Source organism: Excalfactoria chinensis, chromosome 6 (assembly GCF_039878825.1).
Source record: "Excalfactoria chinensis isolate bCotChi1 chromosome 6, bCotChi1.hap2, whole genome shotgun sequence".
In the NCBI taxonomy this organism is placed as follows: Eukaryota; Metazoa; Chordata; class Aves; order Galliformes; family Phasianidae; genus Excalfactoria; species Excalfactoria chinensis.
The window spans coordinates 14,817,128-14,832,427 of record NC_092830.1 but is presented as its reverse complement, the minus strand read 5'-3'; the positions used below and the strand labels follow the sequence as shown (position 1 = coordinate 14,832,427).

At 48.2% G+C, this 15,300-nt stretch overlaps 1 protein-coding gene across 3 annotated transcripts in view; it reads left to right on the top strand.

Moving 5' to 3' along the window:
- Positions 1 to 15,300, top strand: part of CDH23 (cadherin related 23) — a 124,327-nt gene that overhangs the window by 15,859 nt on the left and 93,168 nt on the right. The gene's annotated exons all lie outside the window — the stretch shown is intronic.

The following is a 15,300-nucleotide window of genomic DNA, read 5'->3' as shown; positions in this document are numbered from 1 at the left end:
AGAGCGATTCGGTCCTGGGTTTCTTGCTGAGTACCTGAAAATTGAGGATTTTGGCTTTTTAAGTGTCTGTTGTACCTGAGGTGGGAGATCACACCGCCTTTCACTAACAGAAGTGCCCTAATTTCAGTCTGGTTGCTGGTTTGCATTCCATGTTGAGCACATGTTTTGGCAAGGGATGTTCATGGCTGTAATGCATTTCCCATGCACAGTCTGGGTGCTTGAGAGCTTTGGGGGGCCAGTAATGTTCCGTAGGGTCTAGCTGCTCTCTTCTGGCTTCTGTTGAGACCTATGGGATGGACTGCAGCCAGAGCAAGAATACCCAATGTAGAAAACACTGAAAGCTTAATGCTGTCTGCAGTCCCGTCAGGTATGGAGCTAGGAGGGAAAGGCTGCAGAGAGCACATCAGTCAGCAGCCATTACTCATGTGCTTTGCTGGGGTTGTGGAAATGGTCATAAATTAGGGTTCCATGTGGATGTGGGGGAGAAAAATAAAATTCCCAGGCAGGTAGCATTGCACTGCAAAAGGATGCTCTAAAGATGTGCTGCATCCCTCCCAAGTCTGGCAGCAAGGGATGGGGGGGTGGGGATGTCCTGGATGTGGCCTCTTTGTAGTGTGTAAGAGAACACGTATGTGGTGCCCTGGGTGGAGCGCAGGCCTGTTAGGGCTGCTCACGGTGGTGCCAATGGGCTGGTGTGGAGATCTGTCCTGCTCTCATGCCTGTTATCTGCTAAACCCACTGTGCTGGAAAGCAGAAGTGGCCCCAGGTGGTTGGCTAATGGCACCTTTAATTGTGCTCTGAATGAGATTAACTTCTTATCTGACAGTCTGACATCTTTATTATTATTAATGTGTGAATAAGACAGTAGCTTTTCATATGTAACTTTGGTAGCAAATGTTTCCCTTCTGTTTAGCAGTGCCTGTTGCTTTTGTTAGCCACTGTCAGAGTTCCCTTGAGCTGTGAGAAGGGCTGGTAGAGTCCTGCATAAAGACTGGGCAATAGGTGGTGAGGCACAGAGGATGCAGGCTGCATGTCCTGACTGAGGCTGACTGAGAGTAGGAGCAGCTGCAGCCAGGCAGGGGTGACTGCTGCTGCTGCAGAGAGATTATTATGGTCCTAAAAACGTGATGTGGAGTGACAGCCCCTTTTAGCATGGTCCAGCTGCAAGGCAGGAAGGTGTGCAAGTTCCTCTTGTCCTAGTGTGAAAAATTGAAGACCTTTCCCAGAATTGCTCCTCCCAGTGACATAGATGTTGTTTTTTTCCCCTGCTTTCCCCTAAAATCCTCTTCATTGGGCAGTCACTAATTAGCCATTAGCTGTCTGAAGCGTGTCCAAGATGCATGGCATCATTGGCTGCCTTCGTGAGAGCAGTGCCAGCAGGACAGTGGCCTTAGGAAGGGTGGGCTGGGGATGGGGTTAGGTGCCCTAGGAGGGCTGGGAAGGGGGTGCCTGTGACCTATAGGCTCCCCAAGAAGAATGTTCTGCAATGGAACTTGTTCTAAAACAGGATAATGAGGTTGATAGTGCCTCTGCCTGGGAGAGCCAACACTTCTATCAAAACCAATATTAATTTTCCCTAATTAGGAGCTGAAGCTAATGAGTGTCACAGCTAATTTACCTCATCCATAACGAGGGAGAGGAAGGGGTCAGGTGCTGGGATCAGAGACTTTGAATCTGGCTCATCTCTGCTCCAAGGAGTCTCTTTTTGGTAGAGTGTTGTGGTGGGTCTTTAGATTCATGACAAGATGAATGAGTGTTGCAGGGACAGGTGTGTTTGTGGGGGTCTGCTGAGTCTGCTCATATGTAGTGTCCAGCAAAGGCTGCAGGCAGCAGTTTTCCACAAATGGTGTCAAACAGGGCTAGAAGAAAGGAAATTTCTGATATGGAGTAATTCCTGTTGGTCCTTTAAACAGGCTCAGGCAAGGGAAGAAATGACGCAGTGTCAACTGTGTCCTTCCAAAATGGCTCAAGTTTTATAATCTGCTGCTTTCTAAACAAATTGGAGACTAAGAATTATCCACAGAGATTATTGTTTTAAGTAAGAATACACCAGAGAAACTTTCAGACGGTGCGTTGTTAGAGACGGCCAAAAATGACTGAATAAATGATTCATTGGATTTATTCATGTTGCCCTGTCTAAGCCTCTAATGTCTCCTTTGACCAGACTGATCCACTCTGCCAGCTAAGAGATGGGGACCGTGTGCCATCAGCCTGTCCTGATGTGTGCTTTAGGAAGGATGGAAGGACTGTATGGTGCCTTTCCAAGCAGATTTCCTCCTGGTGGGGTATTTTGAGATATGTGAAATTGCCACCTAGCCCAGGGTTGCCCAGGCCCCAAATATCTAGTGGGTATTTTGCCTCTACTTATCCCAGATTTCTTGACTTGTTCTTTCTGCACTGGTCATGGGCTTTGGCAGGGAGAAAAGAGAAACAGCGGAATGACTGATTTCATGTCCCCAAGCCAGACATCCTTGACATGCTCAGAAATCGAAGTGTTGGTTCTCTTCTGTCACAAGTACTTTGGTTCCCATCAGCGACAAGGATAATTTGTGGGTAAGCTAGTTCCAAACACCTTTATGGATACATAGAATCATTATGGTTGGGAAAGATCACTAAGATCATCTGGTCATTCACCTAAAACCAATATTGCTCACTGCCTGTGTCCCTCAGTGCCACATCTCCACAGCTCTGCAGCACCTCCAGGGATGGTGACTCCCCCACCACCCTGGGCCACCTGTGCCACTGCATCGCTGCTCCTTCAGAGGACAGATGTGTCCTAATGCCCATCCTGAGCCTCCCCTGGCATGACTTGAGGCCATCAACTCTCATCCTACTGCCATTTCCTGGGAACAGAGGCTGGCCCCTACCTCACCACCTGCAGAGAGTGATGAGGTCTCCCTTGAGCCTTCTCTTCTCCAGACTGAACCACCCAGCTGTTCCCCATAAGACACCTGCTCCAGACCCCCCTATTGCTTTTTTGCCCTTCTCTGTATGTGTACCAGCACCCTTTTTTTTTTCCCCCTCCTTTCTCTTGGCACTTCTTGCTGTTACAAGCCACCTGCAGCCTTGGTAGCAACAGAAACAGCACAGTTTGTGCTGTGGATAACGAATGTGAGCTAATTGCTCCACTGATGTTCCCTGTTTTGAGCAGTTAGACACAGCTCACCAGTACGTTACTTGTACCTGTGGAACGCCTTGGAAATCTTAAGGGAAAATCCCATAGTAGAGAGATGATTCAGTGTGATTTCACTGTCCTTGAATGACAAACGTGTGGGGTTTTACTAATGTGCTGGATGAAGTTGTATTTTCAAGGTTTACCCCGATTTCCACGGCACCTGTTGGCTGTTGGAGTTGCAGTAAGCAGTCGCTCTACAAAAATAATAGCGTGGCACTGACAGTGAAATATAAGCAAGCAGCAGCATCCATGAACTCCTTGATGGTATTTGTGCACAGAAAGATGTAGCCTCATGCATCAAACGTCCTGCGGCAATGGCTTCCTGAGCCTTGTGTAGGGAAGTCTTGGAGGGAGTAGAAATGCTCGTCCCAGCTGAACATGGATGAATGAGACTGGGTCTGTTGTGGGTGAGCATATACGTACTCTGAAGTACAGCCCAACCTGCTGAAGATGTGGGGTTTGGGCCTGGGGGTCTCAAAACCAGGGTAGAGCCTGCAGCTAGGGCTCTGTGGGCATCTTCCTGTCCCCTGTATGCGCTTTCCTGGGGGCCAAGGTGGCTGAGAGAGTTTCCTTGCACTTACTGCCCAGGGAAAGCGACCTTCAGTCAGAGTTCCTGGGGAAAAAGCTTCCCCATCCGTGACAGATTTGGCTATAAATCTCCAGTATTAATGCCCAGGTTCCCAAGGTCTGTCATCCTGCGTGCCGGCGAGCCACGTGAGTTGCTCAAAAACAACATGTGCCTCATCAGTCATTTGGGAGGCACGTCACAGAGCACTGTTGAAAATGGGGGGGAGGCTGCAGGGAACATGCAGGCTCGCTTTGTGGGGTGCATGGGACAGATAGGAGAGGTGGGAGCGCACGTGGGCATCCCTCAGACTGCAAAGACTGGAATTATATCATCTGCGAGAGTGAGCTGGAAGATGAGTGGCTTGGTGCAAGGTCTTTATCCCTTTGGTTTGCTTCAGAGTTCTGGGGGTGAAGGTCTGGAGTGCTGGAGGTCCCATAACAGATGGGATTCTGCCCATGCCCTGAGCTGCCTGCAGTGGTGGGGTTCATCCCATGTGTTGTCCTCAGCCTCCTCTTCTTGGTACCCCAAATTGCTTGTGTCTTCCTGGACCTTACAACAACTGGGGATGCTATTTTATTTGTGTGGTCTTTCTGGTACTGTCTTCATGTGTAATGCTGGAAGAGGATAAGAATATATATCTATATATATGTACACACTGTATATGTACGTATTTTTTTGTGGAAAGAGTCAGCTTGATTTTTAAAATATACTCAGCACGAGTATCAGTTATCAGTACAGGTATTAGGGAAGTTATGAATTCCTTGCACATTGGGTTCAAGGAAAATCCTTCTCTTATTCCGTTCTCCATCACTCTCAGTTAATAAGGCTTATTAGCACTCCTCAATAATGACAGATATAATCTCAGCCCAAATTTGAGGAAACTTAAGAGCTGCCTGGGCCAGCGTGCCCTCTGCATCCTTCCAGGGACAATGACTGGAATAAAGCACAACCCAAAGAGGGAGAAGGAGAAAAATAGGTGGTAGGGAAATGCTCGCTGCTCATTGTGATTTGTCTTTGAGGTCTCTATCTGCGTCTCCTTGTGGTGTGCTCTGTGCTGCAGGATCCCTGGTCCTCCCAGGCTTGGTGGGGCTGGAGGAATGCTTGACATCTATGGTGCAGCTGTCGGGCAGAGCTGGCTGGGACTGTTCTTGTCCTTTCTGATGTGTACAAGTAGCTGTTGGCAAGTAGATGCTCAATTCAGTGGTCAGTACCCATTTTCTCCCTCATTTAGGGCTTGAGGGGGAAGAGGAGCTTTGAAAGCCCTTCCTGGGAGCAACTGAAAGAAAAAGCCTAAAACTGTGACTTATGGGATCACTCTTCTCTTCATAGCTTTCCACTTTTAGAACAGCCTCTGAAACCTCCATGATTGCTTTCTTCTCGCCTTCAAACAACGCGGCAGCTGGGATTTAGCGAATGGCTTTGTTTTGAGTTTGGACGTTAAGATTTTGGATTCTACATCTGACTAAGGGTGGTTTTTATTGAGCACGGGCTGTCTGCTTGAGGCAAGGGCAGCACAAGGCAAACCCGGGCTTGTTGCAAAGCCGAGGGACTGCATTCATCTTGGAAATAGCCTTTCCCTACCCCTTTTCTCACCCATTTTCTCCTGCTGCTGTGATGTAGCAAACACTCCTTGGAGTTCTGAGACAAAACACGCAGGAGCTTCAATGAGGGGTCACAAGGATGTTGTGCAAGCTACTAAGAGATGTTTCCACCTGTGGCTTTGCATTAAGTCAATTAATTTGGGTATTTTCATCCCATTTATGACAACTTCTGCACAAGTTGTTTTGTGGTTTTGAAGGCACTCGAGGAGGTTGTGTGCTCTGCACTTGCAAAAGGAAATGTTTTTGTGCAGGTGTTTCCACAGGCCCTTGGAAAGCTCTTTCTGGAGAGTCGGAGCATTCCATCACGATGCAGAGATGCTCCCGCATGAGCGCTGTGACCGGCTGCATGCTGCGAGCAGCTGGCTGCCAGCCCTCAGAGCAGCAGTCGTAGGAGCACTTAGCAAGAGATCCTTTGTCTGAAATATGTTTTTAATAAGCCATGCACTGAACATATTCAAATAACAAATAAATTCCTGCAAACCTCTCTCTCATTGCAGACGGCTCGCAAAAGAGAAAGGCTAAATTAATTGAACGCTTTAGTCACTGGGGACAGTTGTCCAGCTGTAGCAGAGATCTCCAGATGTTTGCTTGCAGAAGGGAATGCTTTCATAGGAAAGGAAAAACACTCGTGGGTATATTAAGTCGGAAACAAATTTACAGCTGTGATCCTGTGTGCTTTGCCTTTCACTCCCACCATCGACCACAGAGCTGAGTTCCAAGGTTTCCTATGGCAATAACTGGCCTCTTTATTTCCTTCTCATTGCTCTCCTGGCCACATTTACACATCTGTGATGTGCAAAGTGAGGTGATGGCCCCATGCAAGCCTCCCAGGCTTCAACAAATGTCACCCTCATAGTGCTCTGCATACTATGTACTGCAAGAATAGCTGGACACCGCGGTGCTGCTTGCTGTTGGAGCTGTTGAGCTTGCTTTTGGCTTTTTCTTGGAGTATGTTTGCTATGCAGGATGGTAGACTGGGAGAGCAGGATGCTACGGGTTGTGTTATGGTCACTAGGAGCTTGCAGTGTGAATGGAAGTTTTGGTAGTTGGAAAGTGGGGAATGCATCAGTTTAACATCACTTGAACTCTGGAGCTCTGCCCAACTTCCACCCAAGCAGTTTGGCTTTCTCAGTGCATGAGAGTCATCAGTCCAGCACGCTCCATCCATTTCCTTCAGTTTTATTTTGCTTGTTGCTCAGCAGTCCAAGCGGGTTCTGAAGCCCCGTGGCTGAAGTGCCCCATTACTCACAAGCAAGAGGACAATGGAACGTGGGGCCTCTCTGAAATGTCTCCACTTCAGCCTCATTAATAACCACAACGCTGGCATCACTTGCTCCTAAATAGCCTCATTTATCAACAAACAATTTGCCGCAGTGTGGTGGCGGGGAGGCAGATAAGCTTGTGCCTCGCTTACCCAGGCACCACCTGCCTGGCTTCTCCCCAGCTTCTCTTTGGTATTTGAGAGGGAGCAGGAGGCAGGGAGATGTGCTAGATGGGATATAGCCCCAGGGAGCTCCATTGGGTCAGAAGGCAGCTGCAAAGCCGGGAGTGATAGTGAATGGACTAACACATTGAATGTCTTCTATGTTGCGTTTTCTAGCTCTTCAGGCTGCCCAGAGCTGTGGGTGCCCCATTCCTAGAGGTACCCAGTGCCATGGATGCCCTGGGCAGCCTGAGCTGCTGGGAGGCAGCCAGCCCACTGCAGGGGTTGGAGCTGGATGGGCTTTGAGGACCCTTCCAACCCAAGCCATTCTATAATGTATGTAACCAGGCCATCACCCTTGGGAAAAGTCTTCCAAGCACCCATTGATTTCTCTCAGTTCACTTAAAGGGTTTGTTTACTTCCTAGGGAATGTAACCTGACCTTCCTGGGCATCACGTTTCTGACCCAACTAGTGAGACCTGCTTTTACTGCAAGATTGAGAGGTGCTAACTCAACTTGAGAGATAAATCAGCATGGATTTTGCTGCATCTTCATTATAATGAAGCAGAATCCATCACTCAGCACACATTTTGAAATCTCTGAGAGTTATGGTGGCAGTCCAAGGCCAATTTGCTTATGGATCCGAGGTCTGCAGACAAAAATCTGACCACTGGTACCATCTTCTGCCCACAGCCATTCAGTGGGACTCCTGGTTTTCTCCAGGTTCTTCTTGCAGGAGGTGAGCAGTGTGCGGTCCAGCTCACTTTGTGCTGGAGCAGAATACCCAGCAATGTTTGGCATCAGTACAGCTGTGTGCATTTATTCCCCGAGCCGCTCAGGGAGAACAGAGCAGCTGGGCCACAGGCAAGCTGTAGGACAGAGGGTTCTGTATTCCCTATGAGGCTGAGAGCCCCAGGGAAACTTCATCTTTCGCAACGTATAGATGAGATTTCAAATAAGATGTGAATGAATCCTGCTCTCACTTCCCCTGTGCAAGTAAAATGTGCTGACGGGCATTTCTTGTCCCCATCCGTAGGGATCAGCTTGGCAGGAAGGCTGGGGACATGTGGCTCTCAGCAGCACAGTCTCAGAGGTGGTATTCTGTGCCTGGAGCATGGCAATGCGGTACCCATGTGCCACTGATGAATTGGTGTTGTGCAGCCCTGCTCAGTGCCAAAACAGTTCTGGGACCTCATCTGGGCACTGCAGGTGAACAGACTATCTCTGACTTCAGATTATTTGAAGAGCAGCCTATCTTTTCTAATGAACGCAGCGCTGTGTTACCTTGCCTGGGTAAGATGCAAAGCACTCTGTGTGTCATCTTATCAATCATTTATTTACACCAAGTAACAAAGCACCTTGTTAGAAAACTACTGCTTTTTTTTCTTCCCTGTGCCCAGGCATGCTTCCAGAAAGCCCAGTGTGGCTGTGGAGAAGCAGTACCTACTTGATGCTGTGTGTTAGCTCGCTTCTCTCCTGGGTAAGTCTCAGCTTCCCTAGTGCCAATGCAAGTGTTGCACTGCTGGCTCAGCATCCTCAAGATCTAAGGCACCCCTCTGCAGTTAGCAAAGGAGGCTGCAACAGGTCACCTGCTGCTCCTGATCTGTGAAGCTCTTTGCATGGTGCTGTGGTTTCATCTCTTGTAGGGTCAGGAGCCCCTTGTTATCTCTGTTCTCACCAGCCAGCAGGCAGAGCGCAGCTTGCCTGGCTTTGTTCAGAAAACAGCTTTCTGCTCCCCAAGCAGGGCTGACCCCAGCTCTGTGGTGCAGCACTTTGTTCCCAGTGCTTGTTGGTTACTCCGTGTAGTTCCACAGGTGTCTCTTGTTTCTGGAAGCAGAGTGATGCTGTGCTGACAGCAGTCCCTGCAGGCTGACTGAGGGCAGCTCACACTGCTTGTCAGGGAGTCTGGTGTCAGTGGGAACTAGACCAGCAGGTGGGGCAGATCCTGCTAGGAATGGGCTGTGAGAGTAAAATGGGCATCCCCCCTGCGGGCTTCTCCAACCCATTCATCCCAAAGCTTGTGGGTATTCACGAGGCGGGTATTCACCTCAACCTGTGAGTTTCACGTTTTTCCTATTCTCTGCCCATCTCACAATGGGGGGAGGATGGCTGTAGGGTGCCGAGCTGCCTGCAGGGTCAGAGCACAGCACCCCAAAACTGCACTGTGGTGTCGGACCAACATGGGCAGCGGTGGGAAAACAGAGTGAAGGTCTTGTAGTCACCCACAGAACTGTTTCTCTGCTTGATCCCCTTGTGCTGTGATATCTATGCTGGAGAACTGGGTGGCATTTCCTACCCAGTGCTGGCACCTGTGACAGAGTATCCTGTGCTCTGGTTTAATGGTTTAATTAGCTGGAAACCAGACTCCCTTCTTTTGGAGGGAGGTGGGGAGGCTGGGAGAAAGTAGGAAGGAACAATGGAAATATTCCTTAGACTTTCTGGGCGGCTTCTTATTTCAAAAATTAATTAGAAAGGGATATCCTATGGATTTAGGGTTTAAACTTTGTGTCAGAAATATTAATCAAGCCTGCATTAGTAGATTCTCCTGGAGGAGCAAGAGCGGATGCATACGGGTGTTTTGGAGAGGGGTATGGGGCTGCATGGGGCTGTGCCCAGGGCAGCATTTGGCAGCATGGTATTGGGATGGCTTTGACTTTATAGGCAGGGGATTGGCATTCCCAAGTGGGAATCCAATATCCCACAACTTCTCATCGGTCTGTACTCCAGAAGCACTGCGGCTTTCCCATGGGCGCTGTTGTTGGGTTGGCATTCCCTCCTCTTGGCTGTGCTGTGTGGTTGCTGATGGTGGGGCTCTTTTCCATCACTTAACACCTTAGCGGATCTCATTGCTGGGAAGTTTTGCCTAACCTCAGATTTACATTTTCCTTTGCTATGTTGGCCCGGTACAGGTTGGGAACGTCCCTTCTCTGTTGCAGGGCTGTAGAGGAAGGACACGTACCAATGGAGGTTTTGGACAGAGCAGCTTCCCGAACAAAACTTGTATTTTTTTTTACGGTGCGAACAATGGATGGAGCAGAATTTGCATAAATCTCATTAGAAAAAGTGCAAGTTTCATAAATCTTGTGATAAATTAATGTGATATCATTCTGAACGTGATGTATTAATTTTAGGGTGAAATGAATGGCTCTCTGATCATTGTTAGTAATTACAAGGCTCTCAGGCAGCATGGAGAGGAAATTATTTTTAAGAGGGTTTTTTTAGTGTGGGAACCACTTGTACAGTGGGAATACCTCAGCAGACCTGCACTCCTCCTTTTACAAGCGCTTCTTTTGTTGCTTCGCTCTCCTGTTTTATTGATGCTTTTGTATATACTTCTCTCTTTTACGCTCGCGCAGCAGGAAACACCCACCCTTGCCAGGTTTGCACACTGCTGGTGCTCTCCCTGCTCCCAGGCTGGAGGTTTGCAGGGCCTCAAGGGGTCTGAGGGGAGCCAGAAGAGCAGGGAAGATGCATCTGGGCCCACATGCAGCAGCTTCCAAGGAGCTGAGGTGCCAGCAAGCAAGCAAAGGCTGTAACTTCCATTGACATAAAGACACGAGCTTTTGGCTAGCTTGCTGTCCATGCTGCTTGAAGACCTATGTGAAGGCTGATGGGAGGATGTTGCTCTCTTAGCCCTGTGGCTGTAGCTATTGTTTTTTGCTGCAGGGATGGATGTTGCCTCTCTGCCCACGTTCCTGTTCAGCATCTGCTGGGGCAGCCTCAGGGATTCTCTTTACTTTCATGATAAATGTCAAGAATGTTCACTGTCTCCCCAGGGGTGTCTGTTTTTTTTCCTCCCATTTTCCTTGCAAAGTGTCCAGCAAATAGTGGTGGAAACTAAGAAAGCCTTTGGTTATCACTCACTCTTCTCACCCTTCCTTTCAAACAGCTTCAGCCACCTCCAAGTAATGAGGGCTCTTCCCAAGGTTCAGTTGCCTGTCAGCTCTGCTTATGGATGCCATCTCAACACCAACTACTCCACTTAAAAAATACTAAATGCAGCAGAGAAATTACAGGCTCCTTCTCCTGCTCTGGCTTTGAGCACCTAGGGAAGGCTCTTCTCATGCTTTTCTGCTCCCAGAGTGATAAAATCACTCAGAAGAGATTGTGACTGCACAGATTTGCTTTCTTTCTCTTCCCTGTCCCCTCCATGCTGAGATGCTTTCTCTCCCATAGATAAGAGGTGATGTGCGTGGTGCACATGGGCAGCAATGGAAGTGGAGGCAGCTCTGCTGCTGGGTAACCTGATGCTGCCCAGAAAGAGGAGCCTGTAATGGTGAGCTCAACTCGAACTGTAGGAGTGGAAACTTTCCTTACAGAGTCCCTCTGGAAAGTTTGGGTTCAAATGCTGGAACCCTTCCTGAGAAGAAGTGTTGAGTTTTTTGCTTTGGAAATGAGCTGGACGCCAGGTGGAAGAAAGGTGTGGAAATGCTGAGAGGGTTGTCCTTGTATCCATGGTATGAGGTGAGGCATCCCTGAGCATACCTGAATGATAGTCGGGGTTTAACCTGAACATACCTGCATGGTATGAGTGCCACTGTTATTGCTCATGCAGCTGCAAGAAGGTAAGGGCTTCCCTGCAGAGGAGTCTGGAGCACATGGGTGCCCACATCTTCATTAACCACAGATACACATGGTGATTGGGTTGGAAGGGACCTTCAAGATAATTGAGCTCCAACCCCTGCTGTAGGTTGCTTGATCTCCCCCAGCTCAGGCTGCCAGTGGTCCCATCCATGGCACTGGGCACCTCCAGGGATGGGGCACCCACAGCTCTGGGCAGTAGTGCCAGCACCTTGCTTCCCTCTGACTGAAGAATTTCATTCTAACATCTAACCTAAATCAGACAGGGAAACCACCCTGGGAGGTTGGGATAAAGGAAAGCAGAAACGAGGATGTAGAGCCCCTGGTGCCCATAGGAGATGCCCTTACTCCTGTTGGCTCCCCTCCCTCGTGTGCTGCGAAGGTGACATGCCATATGGTTGCTCAGCAGCATGGAAATATTGGCATTTTCTCTTTCTTTATAAGAGAAAATGTATTTGGGAGAACATCATGGAAAAAAAGGCTTTTTTTTTTTTTTTCTCATTTATTTCTTTTCTGAAAGATGAGAGGAAAAAATGAATTGCAGACAAAGGAAAGGGAGGAGGTGACAAATGAGAAGAACAGGGCTTGGACTTCAAGATCAGATCCATCAAATGCCTCAATGGAGTGTGTGAAGGGTGGGGCTGATTGGGCCACCTGCACTGGGATTAATTGTTCCCATCCCTTCTGAGGAAGGAGGAGAATGGAGGTGCTGATGGCAGAAGAGCAGAAGCTGAGGGGCTGCTGGAAGGCTGTGGCAGTGGATAGGATCCCCCCAAGATCGAGAGGAGTGAGCATGTGGCTACAGCCAAGGAGAAACAGGCACTGGCTTTCAAACAGGGATTAAAATGCTTTTAATATTAAAGTGCTGCTGATGCCTGAAGCCTTGAGCCCTAAAGCCAGCTCAATCAGCGAAGAGATTCCCATTAACTCCACTTGGGTATGGATCAGACCTTTTAAGAGAGCATCTTATTAAGAAACTAATTAGAAACCTGTTGCATCTCAGTGCTCTCCATCGTGCCCCATGCAGGCTGTCAGCATCTTGCTCTGGCAACTGCACTCCCATGTAGTGCTCCTTCATTCTCTATTCCCCTGCCTGGCCCTGGGGCTCAGAGCTTCCAAAAACTTCTTCCTGATCCTCTTCTTGAGAGCAAAGCCATTTAAGAAGAAGAAATACATAGGGGTTGGTAAGTGAAAGCAAGATGCTGAGGCAGGAATCCCTGTTTGGGGGCAAAAGTTGGATGAGAGGTGATGGCCTCAGGTTGTGCCAGGGGAGGATCAGGTTGGGCACTGGGCACGTTTCTCCTCTGAAAGAGCAGTGATGCAGTGGCACAGGATGCCCAGGGAAGTGGGGGAGTCACTGTTCCTTGGAGGTACTGCAGAGCCGTGGAGGTGGGCAATATTGGGTTAGGTGAGCTGAGAGGGCTTTTCCAACCTAAGTGGTTCCATGGTTCTACGAAAAGTATGCCCCTTACAGCAGCCAAACCTCACAAAACAAATTCCTACAGGGATAAAGCAATGACAACAAGCTCCTGAGGTCAATCAGAGTTCACGACTTGGAAAAAGAAGGAAATCTGTGTACGTGTGAGAAAGGGAGAGAAGTAGCTGTGATTGAGAGAAAGGAAGCAAAAGGAGACAAGATAAATTGTGATTATCTGCTGGAATCAAGACACTTAACTGCCCTGTCTGATTCCTGAGGGGAAATAAATGGAGCCCATAACTTTGCTCTGCAAAAGGATAATTTGTCCCTGTTTCCTCAGTCTGGGCCGGTGTCAGGTTGGTTCTCAGGTCTGTGGCACCAGCAGCTCCCAGAGCACAGCCAAGATGCTACTTTTCATTTGCAAATGCCCCAAAAGGGGTTTCTGAAGAATATATTACTCCCTGTCTGAGAGGAGCTCACTTCTTTTTGCAGTTGTTTCCTGCACCTTTCAATGCAGCTGCTCGTGCTATTCTTGCAGTCCTTTCCCAATCTTCATGCTGCTGTGCTGCAGGAGCAGCCTGCACACCTGCCTTGCAACACACTCCTAAACTTAGCTTTCTCCTAGGGACAACCTGCAAAAATATGCAAAAATCAGAGTAACGGATGTCATGGAGATTGTGAAGTCCCTTATCTTGTTTTGGGAGCCCACTTCTTGTTATCTCCTCTTTAATTTGTTATTTTTGTCTGTATGGAAGCGTGGTTCTTGTTTGCCACAATGCGCGGTGCTTGGCAGGGATCTGGCTGCACGTGGTGGGCTGGCAGTGGCCAAGGGTGCAGGTGGTGGGATGTCCTCAGCCCACAGCCACTTCGTGCTGGCCTCCAGCTTACCCCAGTTAGGAGCTGAATTCCCTGCCAGCAGGAGGTAACTGGAATGCAGGGTGACAGAGAAGAGTTAAATGTTTGTTTGCTGCCTGATTTTTTTTGTACGAGTGGGTTTGCAGCACGCAAGCCATGAATGCGGCTATGATTAGAACAGGGTGGGACACAGTTTTGCTGTTCAGCAGGATTTTTAAGATCTTTTCCCTTCCACCGTGAAATAGAGCTGAGACCTTTTGGGGTCTGAAGCAGAGGAAGAGCACATAGGCATCTCCCCCAGCTCGCTGGTAACCTGCTGGTCTGCATTTCTGTACAAGATATAAAGGGGGAAAATCAGTTTCTGCAAAATGGAGAGGAATGATGCTGGGTTTACCTTGTCCTTGTTATGGGCTGTCACTGCCACAGGCATGGTCACAGGCTTGCCCATCTCCTGGGGCAAAGAAACCTTTGCTAAGAATGGCTTCAGATGTCCTCTGAAATAAACACAAGCCAGTAGCTTGTTTCATATAAGGACTGTGAGGTTTGAGAAGGCGTAGGGTCACCTTTCATCTCTTTACACTTGCAGTCATCAAATAGATGGGCAAGTTGCTGATGGACTGCCTGATCACAGTGCGCTGAGTCTTCACCCATGGTGTCTTTGATCAAGACCTAAATCTGCACTGAACCTGTGAAAAGGATAGATACATACATAGAGAGATCTATAGATATATTTTTTCATTTTCCAGTGGTTAGTTGTAGTTCCTCTCAACTAGAAGTACTCTATTAGAAGTACATTCTTCTAATAGAGATTTGTCTGCTTTTGGGCATTGGGTCTTTCTGTGCTTTTCTGTGCTGGAATAGTTATCTTTAAGTGTTACGTTTGTCCTCATTGTGGATGTGCTTGAGACAGCCTGAGTCATCCCTCTCTCTTTTGTCATAAATGTACCCTACTAAAACAACAGGTGTTGAGTCTCCCTTCTCTGCCATTGTGCCCCACCAGCTTTTCTTTGAGGACACTTGGAGTGGGGTTGTGAAAAACCACCTTTTATTATTATTATTATTATTCTCTTTTCTATCCAAACAGATCCAAATTACTGAGCGTTTCACCTGACTGCTCCCTCTCCCCTGCTGTTTGCCATGCTGTCAATCTTTGTGTCACCTGAATTTGTGCCGACAGCAATTCAGCATCATGCTGGGATGTCCCCTACCTACTGTTGGTGGCCCTGGCACCTGCTGGTTGCCCTCAACTGAGCACACTTGCTGGTTATCCTACAGTGCTGAGTTTTTAATCAGAAAGTCACACGGCACTAAGTCAAATGTCTTACAAAAGTCTATTACTTCTTCGCAGTTACCTTTATCTGCCAAAAAATGTAATCTCATCAAAGAATGAAATCAGGTTTGTTTGACAAGGCCTATTTTCCATAAAATTATGTTGACTGGCATTAATTATGTTCCTATCATTTAATTCTTTATTAATGGAATCTCATATCAGCTTTGCCATTATTTTTGCCGTGATTGATGCTGGACCAAGCGGTCTGTAATTGCCTGGTGCCAAGCATCCCTGCTGCTCCAAGACAGGTCACCTTCATTCTCATCCACACGCTTTAGGGTTGTGAGGTACCTTTGGGGTGCCTTTGTGCTGCCCAAAGTTGGGTTGTGGATGTCTTGGGTGTCTGTAGT